This window comes from Pomacea canaliculata, linkage group LG8, assembly GCF_003073045.1.
Source record: "Pomacea canaliculata isolate SZHN2017 linkage group LG8, ASM307304v1, whole genome shotgun sequence".
Lineage (NCBI taxonomy): Eukaryota > Metazoa > Mollusca > Gastropoda > Architaenioglossa > Ampullariidae > Pomacea > Pomacea canaliculata.
The window spans coordinates 18,705,124-18,721,393 of record NC_037597.1 but is presented as its reverse complement, the minus strand read 5'-3'; the positions used below and the strand labels follow the sequence as shown (position 1 = coordinate 18,721,393).

Here is a 16,270-nt window from a genome sequence, read left to right as displayed (position 1 = left end):
CTGGTGTCTATCATGCAGCTGCTCCAGTGGCCCATGACTGTCACCTGTTGCCAGCTGCAGCACTAAGTCCACTTTGCACACAGATGCTTTGGGGTCCATGCTTGAAACTCAAACATGAAATGAGGTTTAGTTTGGTTTTTTTTTTGTTTTTTTTTTTTTTTTGTTTTTTGTGTTTTTGTTTTTTTTTTTGGTTTGTTAACAGAAAAATCGAACCTCAAAGCTGCCAGTTGCTGGTCGCAACAAATCCGTTGCTTGGAAGCGATGAAGACAACTAATTTAGGATGTTTCTGTACACGAAAGAGATTTAAAAGAAATCAAGCATTAAGAACACAAACTGTTATCTGCATTCCCGCTGGGTCAGCACAATATTAGGTGATAAAGAAAGTTCGATCCACCCACGGGTCTCGAACTCTCCGCACACACCTCGGTGGCGCTCAGAGTGTTGACAAAGACGTGGCACCGTTCAAGGGCGACAGTGAAGGCCACTGGGCACTGGCCTGTCCTTGTCTGGACCCGCTGTTAGATGTCCTTTCTTTGCCCTCCAGTCGTCGAAACTAACGACAAGTGTACATTGTCCTTTGCCAAAGGCAGGAAGCATTAGCAAACAGACCTCCCATATTTTTAGATCCCATGTGACCAAACGTTTTCCGTTCGTGGGAAGAGTAAACTGTCTTTGACCCTTCATGGGAGGGGCTGTGCGACACTGGGTCACATCACGACTATATCCGATGTGTGACCAATAGTCACAGCATGTTAACGCAACAGCTGCAAACACTATATATATATATACACACATATGACAGAGATACACATCAACACACACATATATTATATATATATCACTCTGTGGCATTAGCCAGGCCCAAACACTCGCGGTCCATCTCCCGGCACCAAACTCCATGGCTCATCCCCCGGCCCCGTAGACTGCGCCTATTGACAGTTACAACAAAAGTAAATTACTAATACATATCTATGTCTTTAAAAAAAATACAGGAAAAAAAATCAACTTATAAAAAATCTGATATACACAAAAATATGAACACCGCACCTTTGTAGGAAGACATCCTCCACTCCCCTTCACGGAGTGTCCCTCCACTTGCCGGGTCTCCTTGGGAAGCGAAGCGCTGGCTGCGAAAAATAATTATGTTGTCTTCCCTTCTTCTCTTCTACTATCTAAGGAAACAAAAACAAAATAAAACAACCTATTAATCATACAACAGATGTGGCTCAGACACCCTCGCTGTGCTACCTAGTTAACCTCGTGTCATCCCTCTGTGACAATATAATTATAAATAGTTTTTGACAGCGGTTAGAATTACAATTAGTCGCTCCGATCCAGTGATCTTAAATTATTTTTTATATATTCAGGTTGCACTATAACATAGCTTGTGAAGGCAACAAGCAGCCACCTTTCTACTCTCAATGTCATATAAATACAAAGAGGAACCTACCTCCTCAGTTTTAAAAGTAAAGAACTAAAACAGTTTAAAAAAATATTAACGAAAAATGAGAAATATATAGTGGCAGGGCATTCTAAATACCGAATCAGCCTCGCTTTGTGTATACCATTATGACATCTTGACGGTTTCAAGCAGACCCAGCAAGGGTTTATTAATTAGTTTCAGATGAAAGTTACAGTTGAGCGAAACATCACATTTTTCCGTACTTCAACAATATGTGTGAGATATTTCAAGTATTTAACGGTCTTTCAGATTCTTGCTCACAGTAATTTTACCTTGTAAGTTTTTTTTTCTGTCGAATATAAAATAATATAAATAATATAAAATAAAAAAAAAAAGATGTGAAAAGAGATAAAATAAACAACAACAAAAAAGAAGCAAGGAATGGAACCGAAGAATAATGAGTGACAAGACAGGAAAAACAAATCTGTACAAAAACACATCTAGCCCCTCCACCACCACCAACACACATTGAAATGATGTGAGATGCCTTTGTCAAGTAAATAATGCTGAAAGGTCTGTACGAGGGTCATACAAACAGAGAAGCCGGAAGGGAGGAAGGAAGATTTTAGACAAAAGGAAAAAAGAGACAAAAACAAAAACAGGAAGATCTCATCAAAAGCAAGAAAGAATTTGCAGGGGTTAAAGGTCAAGACTGGAGTGTTGGTATTGCTCCACATGCAGGAAGTGTGCGTCGCACGTGAGCTACAGACGTTGTCCATTACTGTTTGATGGTGTGTTGTTTCACTTTTTTGTTGGTTTGTCAGATAATTCGTTAGTTTGTTTGTTCGTTTTTTTTTTATTTATTTGTTTTGTTTTGTTTTTGTTTGTTCGCTGGTTTGTTGGCTACTTTGTTTATTTACTGTTTCATTGATTGAATTGTTTTTTGTTGGTTGGTTTGTTTGCTTATTAGTTTATTCGTTGGTAACTGAAATAGCTGGTTAGTTGAATTATTTCTTAGTGTGCTCCTTCGTTCGCTGGTTCGTTCATTTGTTTTCTGTTGTTGTTGTTGCTGCTGCTGCTGCTGCTGCTGCTGCTGCTGTTTATTTAGTGGTAAAGTGCTCTCACCAAGCGATATTTCTTATTAAAGTAGTGGGTAGGTGGATATGGCGTGGTGAGAGTTCCCATAATACTCTTGATCATGCATGAATGAAGGATGTGTTGTGTCTTGTCGTACGTATGCGTGATCTAGTCTGTGTATGACAACTCCCAACATGCCGTATCCATATCTCGAGCCCCCGACGAAAAAAGAGAAGCAGAAGTTGCAGTCCATCCGTCAGATACTGCGAGCTGTTGAAGTGAGAAGGACACACATTACGGGGGTACCTGACTCCCAATTCCACTGAGTTGTTCACCAGAGTACTTTAGTCACAGAATCAAACTGACTTTCATTCCACTACCGGGTGGGCTCAAGTTGCACGAATCCTATTAGCTGGCTCACTGCACTGGCAAATATAATATACCCTGGTCCGTAGAATAGAATGTTAATAGAATAGAATCAGTTACAAAAAGGTGTGAGCTTGAGCTGGTCGGCGGTTTGTAAGCTCGTGTGGGTGTTGTGGTGGAACCCAACGACATAAAGGAGTTGTAGTAGAAGATTCTGACGACGAAATATGTTTCGATGTTTGTCCCTCTCGCTCTGTAATGAACTCACCAGAGATCATTTATGCGAGGACACGGTAACCGGCTTTCAGATAACTTGTCCATATTTTTTAACTTTCTTAGTACGGTTTGCTTAGGATCTTTTTTTTTTTTTCTAGTGGATCACTTTTGACGAATGACGCATCCTCTTAAAGGGATACTAAAGGGAAAATTAAACTGCTTAGAAACTCGTAAATAGTAGGATAAATTTGAATCTCGTCTACTTTCATGTCTGTTCATGTGGAAAAAGTTGAAGGTTTTCAGTAGAATGTTGTGTTTAATAAGAGAAATATCACGGGACTCTTTCGTCTGCGACGACGAAGTCTCGTTCTTCGTCACGTGACCCTATGACGTAAATGGTTTCCATAGTGAGAACCATGCCTCGAGAATGTGCTGCACCCGATTGCCACGAAAAAAATGGAAAAGATACGATATTGTCTTTTTCATCAGTTTCCGAAAGACAGAGCCTTACAAAAAGAGTGGGTCGTACAAATAACAAGGCTCGATCCCACACGTTTGGGAGCCCAGAGAGTGGGACATGTTATGCAAGCATTTTGTTGACGAGTGCTTTACTAGCCGGACCCGAATGTCCAAACAGTTAGGTTTGGCCTTCAAGGCACAGCTTCTGCCAGATGCAATTCCGACAATTTTTCAACACAATGAAAGTGCTCGAAAAAGAAAGAAGGATCTATCTGACAGACGAGTTTCACTTGCCAAACGACCACAGCATAAAACAGGTCAGTGTCAGTGCACTGTCACTGTGTTACAAAATGCACTATTCATTATTGGTAGATAACATTACAATATACATCTATTAAAAATACATAATAATAAACGTGTTATGTGGTACTTATATAATAAGCGGTTTCAGTAGGTAAAAATTCATAGTACATGCATAATAAATTTAAAAATGTCAGCATCAAAACTGGCAAGTTTAAAAGAAATGATTGTTGAAATCCTTGCCCTTGTTACATTTTTTTTTTAAAATCCATGTTTGCTTTTTATAAAATGAAATATTTTTAAATTCATATTTTTGAAAAAGACAGCCATTTGTTTATGAAATCTAAAAAACAATAAAATACATGTGAAAGGTATTCCTACATAATGAGCTTATCAACAATAGTAGTGAATCTATGTGCAGTACACTGCGGAAGTTAGAATTGATATTTCAACATTTGAAAAATTAGAGTAAATAAATGATTGTGTTTTATGTTGGATACTGTAAAGAATTAAAAATAATAATAGCTTGATCACATGGTATAATCATACATGTTTTATTTATTGTTTTAATGTTTTGTGGAATGATTAACTTTATAAAAAACTTTATGTTCAGACTATGACGAGAGTCAGTCACAACAGACAGTTCAACTGTGCTTAAATAAAGAGGTCCCAGACCCAGACCTCAGCTCCAATCCTGAAAGGTAATGGCCACTTTTCAGTTCTTTTTTCTATTACACCATCTCTTTTATCTAAAATTGGCATGAATTCCACAGACTGGTGCCAGATATTTTCTTCTTATAAGGATATTCAAGGCCAAAAATATGCGCAGTTTTAAACACTTAGATAAAAAAATAAATTTTATATGGCTTTTGTAAAATTTTCATGTGGATAATTTTTTTCATAATGAAATGAAAAAGAAGGAAATTGTGTCTATAAATGTCTGCTAGGTGTGATCCCTGATATGGGAGTCAGAAAATGAAAACGACACCTCAGAGTGGAATAATTCAGCAGTCAAGGAGCACCAGTAAACAAAGTTTATATTGCAGTTACTAACAAACAGTCAGTACTTGATAGTTTATATCAGAAACATGCTAGCACAAGAATTTAAGCTGATATTTAGCTATAAAAATGATTTATGGTTTTAACTATGATTTTAGTCTCGATATTTGTCTCTAGGAATTCTAAGAAAGATGAACTGGACACATATCCCTTCCTTGAAAAAAAATTTTTCATTCACAAAAAGAAGTTGGAGGAGCTGCTGAGTGTCTGCAGGCAGTGTAGCAACCCCTCTACTATCACAACTATAGACGAGTGCCGCATAGAAGTCAAATTTATAACCATATGCCAAGACAGCTCCTGTGGCCATCATTACTCCTGGACATCACAGCCACACTCTTTTAGGCTTCCTAAATGTTCAGCCTTTGACAAGTACACAAACACACATTTGTCTCAAATTGTCCACTTGGTTTATTGGAATCCATAACTGTGCAAGAATTAAGAAAATTATGACAATATACATTGTTGAAACTATTTTTAAATGCTTACAGAGCAATCAAATGAAAAATTCACATGCAGTGGAACTTGAGGAATTAAAAAGATTAAGCCACATGTCTGTATATTATGTGAAAAAAAAAATCAGTTGTCACACAGTTTTCCTTGCATTATTATTAGTTTTTAAGAAAATAAAGAATGAAAGGTACATTCAGCACCAAGTATTTCATAAATGATGTCTGTAAAATAAAAATGCCAGATGCATGCAAGATTTGTTTTGAACATAAAAATGAAATGTGTCCATACCTGAGTTTGAACAAATAAAAAAAATTTAATGTTAATAAAGGGAAGATCTTATTTTTCAATTCATGTCAGATACATGAAAATATTTTTAGACATATGATATGAAGTGTGTCCAATAACTGGATTTGGATAAATTATAACAATTTTCATGCTGTATAGGGAATATTTTCTTGACAATTCACTTTTAAGCTTTTACTCTACATTTTTTTATGCTTCAACATTTTTATAAGATTTTTCTTTAAAGTGCTTTTTCTTGCATTCATCCTTTTAATTTGATGTTGCTCAGACTAAACTTTGCCTATAAATAAAAAAAATGCTGGTACCTTGATTGAAATATCACTCACTTGTGTGATTCTGTTTGCATATAGTCTTCTCGCAATCTTTTTATATTAATCTACTTTTATTAGCATTATAGTGGAATTCATAACAAACCTGAAAGAGCCACTTATAAAGTCATTATGTATTCAGAGCATTTCTCTCAAAAATCTGAAATGTAAGCATTTATATATGGTTTGCCTGCAAAGTGGCTAAAGCACCACTAAGACAATAAGAAATAGCCTTCATGGCTGGTAATGCACGTCTGGTCCTCCTCTACATTATTTTTAATTTGTGCATAATAAAGGCAGATTTTCTTTCTTCATCTTTTTGTTGTGGCCATTCCTCACAAATGCACCAGTCTGAAACTGATAAATGAATCTATGTACACACATTTAAACAACAAACATATAAGTTAAAAGCACAGGCATAATAACAGATAAAGCAAATGTCTCTGCTTGAATTCTATGCATCGTTGTTAAAAAAGTAAGTCGTTAGTCGAATTATTCAAACTATATCCCCCAAAAAGGCTGCAAATATTGTCTGTTTAAAATATTTAAACACAGATATTTCAAAATATTAATTTTGAAACTATCCTTAGGAAAGTTCACTTTAAAACCCAAATTATAATATACAAGTTGTATATTCCGGTGTGTGTGTGTGAGGAAATAATTAGCATACCAAATGTAATTTTATTTTTTAAATACACTACGAAGTGAATTTGTCAACAACAATGCCCAGTGTAAAGAGTTCGAGTGCAATATGTTTATTTAAAGTGCTTGAAGGTAAAGCATGCGTTCACTTTCTGTTCCCGTGCACACAGTATGACTTCTATAGTCCTACGTACCTGCTTTGTGCTTCGACTGCTGCAACATTTTCCTCCTCCGCCGAGGATGTGCAGTCGATTGTGAGTTGATAAAAGTGGTTGAAATTGGTAAAATTGAACATTACTCATGGCAATCTTGATTGTTAATGATTTTGGAGATCACAAATCCAACTAACGAAACACACCGATCACTATCCTAGCAATGACCACAGACACTTCCTGTCCTCTTGTGACGTCACAAGAGGATTTTCCTCTTGACCGTCTCGGGAAGCTATCGTGGTTACTCGGCGGAAGGACACAAGGGTCGATTTCACTGGATTTTTTCGATTCTTATAAACATCGGCAACCGAAATAATGTTAATAAGCGGTAATTAAGTGAGAAACGAATCATTTATTTCTCCTGCATTGCTGTCATGCTCTGTAATTTTAACTAAATATAGTTTTGAAACGTTTGACCGTCGCCAGAGCCTTATCACAACCCTTTAGTATCCCTTTAAAATGAACACAGAAGACACCATTCATGTAGGACACAACACAGGACCTGTCACAGTTCACTGCACGAGTTGGGGAGAGATGTCAGTAAACACGCTTTCTCAGACTTTGCCATAAATCTCTATTTTTTTTTTTTTTTTTTTTAGGAAGGCTCAAATTAAAATTTATCATGGTTTGCACCGTGAGGAGCCAAACAATACCAGACTTCGTCATTCACAAGTTGTCATCCGCTTTGAGAAGTCGAATAAATTTTCATCGCGCAGAAGACATGCTTTGGTGTGTTAATAACATCAAGTGCAAAAAGGCTTAACAGTAAACAGTATATCTTGTTTCATGCTTGTTTATCTGTTTGTGATTTTCTTTTTAAATTATGTTTCCACTAGCATGACTAGACAAGTCGGTAGGTATCATCCCAAGAACAACTGTTTGTTGCATTCACTTCTTATTTACACTCGCTGTCTGTCTGACATGTAAAGGGTCGTGTTCGACACCTCAGGTAGGCAGACATGTGTAATGGTCTTGTGTTGTAATTTAATGCTGCCTGAGTACATGGGTTCCACTCCATTTGGTCTTTTCTTTAATGAAGGTGCAGTCTGTAGAAGGTAGTGTGTACCTGTGTACTGATCATAAAGCCGATCTACCCGTCACCTGCTGGAATCCCCGTCTGTCGTGAGTGAGTCCGCCAATTTTTCCTCCCAGGCAGTCTTCTTCTTCTGTAACAGTTTTTTTAAACCTCATTATTATTACTTGTTGGATTGTTTACTTGTTTGTTACCTTGTTGTTTTTTTGTGTGTATATTTTTGTGTTTTTATTGCTTGTTTCATTTTTTCTTTTTTGTTGTTTTTTTATTTACGTTTCTTTTTTATTCCTGTTTTATGTTGTTTGTTAAATTTCCTTTTTCTGAACTTTTTTTTTTAGTTGTTTCATTTTTTTGTGTGTTTGTTTCTTTTTTTTTCTTATTTTAGATTTATGACAATTGCGTTTGGAAGAAGCAAATGATCACATTTAATTATTTTCAATTATTTCAGCACAGAAAAAATATGTAAGAAAAAAAAATTGTTGTCTGTATGAGGGATTTTTCCATAACTATCTCTACATTACCTTTTTTTACCCTTTTCTTTTGGGGTTGTTAATGTCCGTCCGTCCGGCCGGGTGGCCTAACGTTCTGTCGTACCATCTGTCATCCAGTCCTCAAGTCCTAAACACACACAAGTAAAGGAGTTTCCCCGACAGGTTCCATCAAGCGTAGAGTCGTCCAAGAGTATAACACACCTATCGCCATGGAGCCGCCTTCTGTGACACAGTGACCCGGTTACTGGCAGTAACAAACCCACCTACACCTCACCTGTACCTCATGCTGTGCAACTGTCCTGCGTGGGAACATACCTGCTACCTGTGGTCAACCAGTAAAGTCAATCCTAAAGGACACGGACAGGTGTCACAGTGCAGCAAACGGATATGGTGGCTTCAAATCGTGTCTCGCCATTTTCTGTCGCGGGAGAATGATTTTCAGGTGAGTTGCTACTCGTATATTTTCAAGTGTGCTCACTATTGTTCGAATAAGACAAGCCAAGTGCGAGAAGTTTTTTTTCTTCGTGCAGGGAGTATCTATCTATCATGCGAGCGTGCGGGTGTATGGGTACCAGCTTGCATACCTTTGTATGTGGATACGGGTGAGTGTTTTGAATTGAACGAATTGTCAAATATCTATGCTTCACCCTTTCCTCGTGCATGAAATATATGTCTGTGTGTGAGAGCTTGCTTCACTTGAGTGAATTCTATTACAAACCTGGCCTTCATCAAGTGCAGGGTGGCCTGCCTCGTATTATAGGAGGCGGACTACTTTCAGTATCAGGATGTAGACTGTGATTCAAGCTTCACGGACACCCGTGACAAGGGAGGTGCCGTGTGTAGACTGACCTTGTCTCGACTCTGATCAAACCCGGATACAGTAGAACATGTAGGATACCCGTGTCTGTACAACTTGTTTCTTAGCCACTTACACCTCATTTCTTGTTTGCCAACAAAACGCAGAGAGTGTCAGGCAAACAGACAAACCCTCGTCCATCCTACTTTTCCCTCTCTCCACACACGCATACATACAGACAGCAGAGAAAGAAAGACAAAAACGAGAGAAAGCAAAAACGAAAGGAGAGAAAAAGAAGGAGAAAAACAAAACAGAGAACGGAGAGAAGATTTATTGTTTTTTAAGGGTCAGCACTACACTTTCACTACAGCAAACAAACCATAAAGCACCACATCACACTTGTTACAATGAGGACGACAGCTGGGAAGGCGAGAGAATTTCGAAGAGGCAAGAGAAACGAAAAAGCTTGTAGTAAAATTATAAACTGTAAGATGTAAAATATAAGATAGCTAAGTTTAATTATAGTGAAATATTATGTGAACTCAGTATGATCGTTCTACGTCATGAACGCCGCGCGCACGTCACTGTTGTGAAGACGAGGGCGTAGCATGGGGTCACCGAGGAGTTGAATGAGTTTTATGACTTGATTTAGAGACAAGGGACAATAAACAAAGACAGGGGTGGGGATCTGACCGTACCTTGCGCAGGTCGCAAAGACAATAAAACAGGATGTGTCAAGCGTAGTCACCTCTTGCATGAGGTATGACGATGGCTGAGGGTGAGGTGAGGTGTGAACATTGTCATGTGCATAAATTTACACCTGGGAATAGTCTTAGCTAACACGCTCAATCTAAATAAGGCTTATCAAAATTGTCTGTGATGCATCTGTAATGGGAATAAATTGAAACTAAACAAAAAATGAAGGATGAAGAGCGAGTGTGTGTGAGAGAGAGAAAGTCAGCTCGAAAATAGTAAATACCATGCAAAACGTTTGAAAGAATTCCTTCAAAGAAGTGAAAATGTTATCTGAGAATATTGGTTTTAATAATATAATACTTAGCTCATACTAAGAAAAATATGAGGCTTATATTAATATTTCCGTGAATGTTGTGCAGTGCACCCCGAAAACAGTGCAAAACAACTGTGTCCTGCTAATTCAATTTCGATGTAACCAACTAATGATGAAGTTTGTGTCAGGTCCTCGACAAAAGGTGGGGTGTGGAGGGTATCGTCATTGCAGAAATAATAGGCGGTCTTGTCTGATTTATTCTGTGTGTAAATATGTCCACTGTTGTGACTTTTAAAGATAGCTTTTGTCCGGGTAAACAAATTATCCTTCCTTCCTTCTTCTTCCCCCTCCTCCTCCTCATCATCATCATGTGGTGCTTGGGATCGTCGTTATGGACCAGACCTGGTAACACAAAACTGTAGTTAAAAAACACAAAAAGGAATTGAACCTGCGACCTATTATTTCAGGATGTGACAAGATTCCAAACACAAATGCAGCCGGTTGTTTGTGAGGGCTGCGATGGGGATAGGTGGAAAGTGTGTGGAGGGGATGGGGAGTACATACGGGAGTCGACGTCATCGCAGGTGCCCCCTACCCTCCCTAACGTCCAGTGTCGTTTACCATGTAAATAACAGGCACCGCCTATAGATTCTCACTCCCCTCCTACCCTCTTCTCCCCCTCGCGAAGGTGAGTCAGCGGACTCCGTTCAACTACCTCTCGATGACTACTAACGAGCTCACGGCAGGGCGTTGATGAGAGGGAGAGGATACAGTAGCCAAAGGCAGGAAATCCTTGTCGGGGGATAATTTTTTTTCTTTCTTTTTGAGTGGCAGTGGCGGCGCACGCTTGCCGTCCGTGCGAGCAAAGGCCTCTGTGCAAGCGGGCATCCCCCTTGTCGCTCGCCATGTAAATAAAGCGGTGACGTGTGCGGTCATGTGATCACGGGGGGTAAGGTCAAGGCCTTGGCGACCTTCCACCCCAAACCTCACGACCACCCCAGGCGCGCGAGTCGATTACCGTAGCAGACGTAAATAAGGAAATGACGTGACTGGAGGGATCGCTCCGTCTCCAGGCGGTCTTTGTTTACTTTGTGTTGTTGTCAAGCAAAAGTTTTGAGGGGAGGAGGAGAGGAGGGTGATCTGGTTTTCTGTGCGATAACAAAGAGCAAAGAAAGATACGCAGTCTATAAATATACGTACACAGGTATACATACAGCTGTATATTTGTACACACGGTCCATTCTGACTTCAAGGCAAATGATGTAGTATCTCGGTCTGTCTCTTTACAGTCAAGCTTTATCTCAGGGGGGATCTCTATCTATCGCTCGTCCTATTTATGCCTGGGTGTGTATATTCCTGTATAAGTGCATCCTTGTTGGCGAGGATGTGTAAATGTGTGAGAGGGAGGGAGAGAAAGAAATATGCATGTGAAATTTTATGAAGCAGGCCTTCGGCTCAGTGAAGGGGGCAAAAATATTCAACAGCAATAAAACAGCAGAATAATGTCTGAATGCATTAAATAGTTAACAAATAATTTAAATTTTGATTTTTGAACTCTTCATAGATGTAATTTACTATCATGAAAGTTATACTAACATTCGCTACATCGACTAATACAGTCTTACAAACATTAGCTTCATCGGCAGATACTATCTTACTAACACTGGACAAACAGAAAGCTTCCAGATAATGGATATTTTTAAAAGAACATACTTCTTTCTCAAGTTACTGTAACTTGGACAGAAAAAACAAAATTCAATTTCAGTTCCGTAACACTGGATGAAAGAGATGTGATAGAGACATGATTAATTTTTGACTAGGGTTAACAAAACACAAACAATTGTCTTGAGATACGAAACGCCGAGTCAAGAACGAATTAAAGCACTTCTAACACTTATTTGTTTATACGTGCTCAAGCATGTGCATAAAGAGAAAGACGATTTAAATGTTTGATAAAAGAATTTAAAAAAATTGTTTTCAGTTTTAGTGATAATTTTGAAACTTTAGTTAAATTTCCACACGAGTCTTGATGACAGTTATCAATACGCCTTTGCTTAAACACTCTCAAAAAAAAACAATTTACCTCCCCCATCTGGGTTTTTCTACATAAAATCAAAGCCACATTATCCACCAAAAAGAAGAGAAATGAACACTTTCAATGATGTTTAAATCCGTCTCCGGTTCCCATGCCTCATTTCCCATATGCTAACAAAGGTGAGATTTGTGCATCTAACAGTTTCAAAAAAATACGGACAAGAATACTCACCATGAGCCCACAAAATCCGTAAAATAGTTTGGCTTGACTCGCAACATCCTTAAAAGCGTGAGAAAAAGATAAAGATGTTTTTGTAAATAAATCAGTTCTAGATATTTGCACATATTTACAACTGTTAACTCATCACTTCTTAAATGCTTTTCCTCCCTCTGCGATAAGTAACCCCTGCTGTGGAACGCAAGGATACTGGATTTCTAAGTGTGTATGTGTGTGAAAAAGAAAGACAAAGAATCCCTACGTTTCTTTTTTTTTTTTTTTTTTTTGTTTTGCTTGTTTGTTGTTTTTTTTTCTGTTTTGTTGTTGTTGTTTTTGGTTTTGTTTTGTTTTGTTTTTTTTTGGGGGGGGGGGGGGGGTTGGCTATTAATGGCAGAAGTAATCGCCTGATTTCAGGCATTTATTTTCCAAGAGAGAACCACATGAGTTCAATAATGTAAAATCTGTATTTGAATCTTAACATAATCAGCTGTTATAGAGTGCTTGTGCAGTTGTCTTCGAGCGCTTGAAGAGTTTTTCCAAAGAACTCAAAGCGTGCTACAGTCCTATGAACAAGCTAAATAAAGAATTGAACGTCTAGTCCTTTAGAAAAAAGTTTTCCTGCCCACAAACATGTAATGAGATCCCCATTTTGAGCACAGCAATATTTAGGGTATTTTTTGCGATAAATAAAGCAAAGGATACAAGAGAGGAATATGGAGGAGCGGCATCGTCTTTCAAGGGGAGAGAAGTCGTGAGGTAGGTGGCGCACTGCACAGGGTGGCTCGTGGGTTAAATGGATCGTAAATATTGCTATAAAAAGGGTGTAGGGAGAAGAAAATCATTATTACCTTTTTTTCAACATATTCCCTACCCCCCGAATTATCCTGTGAGATAAATAAAGTGTTATCTTATCAAAGCACTGAAGGTGTGCTGCCTGAACAGGTTGAACATTTCTTGACACAAACAAACATGAAGACACACTTATAACGACAAACCACGAGAGATATACAACCATTTCCGTGAATAAATGTTGTCGCCTATTTAGCGACGACGAAGAGCAGTTTATGTTACTAATCCATCCTATCATAGGAAGTTATTTTTCTTGCGGCTTCAGCAGATGATTGCACACCCAAACATTGTTTTGTCAGACAGTCCACTTGCAGTGCACTTGTGTTTGACGGTTTGTCAATATTAACCGCTAAAGGGCTTCCTTCCTTGTTGACCTGGTAACAGAGCCGTTATGACGTCACCGAACTGTTTACTTTGATCACGCGCATTCACTTTCTTGTATTTGTATTAGGTCTTCGATCTAAGCAGAGAATTGAACCTGTAGGGTCAAGATGTCTGATTAATTATGTTTCCTTATTTGACAAGAATCCGAAAGGTATGGCTGATGTAAAGACAATTACTGATAGTTAAACACAGATCACGGTAAGTGCTAGGCAGTTAGTAGTAATAATTAAAATGCTCTAGGCAGCTAAGTAAAATAGGTAGATACAATTCATATACAATTATAATCAGTTTTATATCAGAGTTATATTTAATGGATGGCATAGATAGTTACAGTTAGTGGGCAGTGATACACTATGTAAGTGTGTAAGAGCTACAGTTAATTGCCAGTAATAGGCAGATTAATGGAATAGGTAGTGACAGTTAATGAATACTTATGGACAGCTAGATGATTTGTCAGTTCTCACGATGCTGCCTGTAGGATACGGTTCATAACTTTGGACAAGTCGTCGTATTTCATCCTCTCCATCTTTTCCTTAAGATGAGTTGAGTTGATAACGAGGTAGTGAGTGAGAAGTCTGAGATTCTCCGCTTCAAAGTGCGAAGATAAGATGAAAAAAAAAAGGAAAAATGTTCATAAAATACAAAAAGTTAAAGGTGTTTTAAACAGTTGCTGAGACAGAAAAGTAGGACACAGGTCTGTATTTTTTCTAGCTATTGCTATTGCCTTATTTTACCTAAAACAAAATTTTTTTCAAATTACATATCGCGTATTTTAGATGGACGTGCGGGATACTGATATTGGTGAAAAACATTTTTTTAAAATCCCTTAACTAACAAACATGGACCTCAGATGGGAGAGGAGACATGACTTAGAGAAAAAGGGCGGCGGACATAAATATGGGCGAAGCGATAATATTGAGAAGACATTTTTCTAAGTAGCTAAAGTAGGGTGGGATTCACAAATTCCAAGAACAACCTTTCTCAGAGTACATTTCAAAAAGGCCAGAGGTAGGGGTTTGTAGATACATAGGATCCGTCCAGTTATTCACCCAAACCCCTCCGCCTAGCCCCTTTCTTTAACCAATAACCTCGTGAATGGCTTTCTTCTGCTCCTCCCTCTTTAATGCATGTCAATAATTTGAATTTTTTAGTAAACAAAAACAAAACAAAAATTTAGACACCCAGTCATCATCCCTTCGCGAATTTTCTCCCCACCCCCACCAACAACCTACTTCACTGGGGATTCTATTGAGACTTTGTCGGGACCCGTCGCCTTCATCAAGCTGCAGGACTTGGGGAGGGGCGGTGCTGAAACATGTCTGCACGAGCTGATATTAAGTATCCGATTACGAAACCATTTTTATCTGTTTGCCCGCTTGTTTACGTGCGGCAAACTAACACCTCCTCCTCCCCCCACCAAACAAAACAACAAAACAAAACAAATTGTCCTGTGCGTGTCTGTTTTCATGAGAATGCCTTCGGCTAAAACAAGAGTCGAGAATGTTGTCTCTTCCTATCACTGACACATTGTTACTTTCATTTTGTGGAATGTTATTTGTTTTTTGCAATTTTAGCAAGTTCCTCGTATTTCATTCATTTCAAGTCCTTCTTTTGATCTTCATAGAATAAACGAAGTTTGTAATAAGATAGGAAAGTTTGTGATCTCCCCTCTAAAATATAAAATTTTGCTTAATGGCATTATTGAGTCACTTTATTAATTGAACCATATTTTTTCTTTTTAATAGAATTGATACAGGTCGATAAAACAGTATGAATATTGATAATTTATCTTTTGTTCTAAAATTAGTCTGGCTTTAAGGTAATGAGTCGAGGAATATGATACAATAGATGTTTAATTAGAAAATTAACAGGAAAAAGGATTTCGTATGTCAAAGACACACTGAAAGACACACACACTGTTAGACAGACAGACAGACAGACAGACAGACAGACAGACAGACAGACAGACAGAAAAACAGACAGAAAAACAGACAGAAAAACAGATAGACAGGTAGAGGCAGAGAGAAAAAGAGAACTGGTGCAGTTTTACTTAGCAACTGTTAAAATAATTCACATCCCTCCTCTTTGTTTCAAGCTGCCGCCATGTACCAAAAACTATAAATCACGAAATAAATGACAATAGAAGAAATCCAGCAGTTAATAAACTCTGTTTTTTCATGCTGTCCTGCGCTGTGCATCACTTTCCTTTTGCGTCAGGTTTCGGGTTGACCAACAGACTTCTGCTCGGTACTATCGTCACGTGACGCTTACCTGTCCACACCGAGGTCGGCAGAAAGTGCATGGATCCTCCGATTCCACAGACTTTGTTCACAGGGCTTTAGAGGCGATGCAGAAACTTAAAGTATAGCAGGGTATTTTTTTAAAATGATTGAATACTCACTCCACTGGCATTCTCTCCCCGCCTTTTCCTCTTCTGTCGTCAAACCGTTTCCTCCGCGTTCCCTCCGCTCGCATGCCAGGTTGGAAGAAAAGATAAACTAAAAGATGGTGAGATGCACAGGGTTCAGTTCCAAAAACACGCAAAACCTAATCGTGTCTCCCCCTCCTGGTACAGCCCATGAAGATAGTCCCGGTCGCACATCGCAGCATTATCGTAAAGCGGAGGTAATTGTCCTCGTCGCCCTGAAATGAAACAGCAAAC

At 38.5% G+C, this 16,270-nt stretch overlaps 1 protein-coding gene across 2 annotated transcripts in view; it reads left to right on the top strand.

The window, feature by feature from the left end:
- The first annotated feature begins 2,747 nt into the window (after positions 1–2,747).
- LOC112570996 (kelch-like protein 9) overlaps positions 2,748–16,270 on the top strand; it is a 73,650-nt gene continuing 60,127 nt past the window's right edge. The window contains exons 1-3 of one of the 2 annotated variants that reach the window (XM_025249773.1): positions 2,748–3,139; positions 7,835–7,921; positions 8,437–8,761. The gene's annotated coding sequence lies outside the window, so the exon portion shown is untranslated. Of the gene's footprint in view, positions 3,140–7,676; positions 7,922–8,436; positions 8,762–16,270 lie in introns of those variants that run through there. The other variant, XM_025249772.1, reaches the window with a different exon arrangement.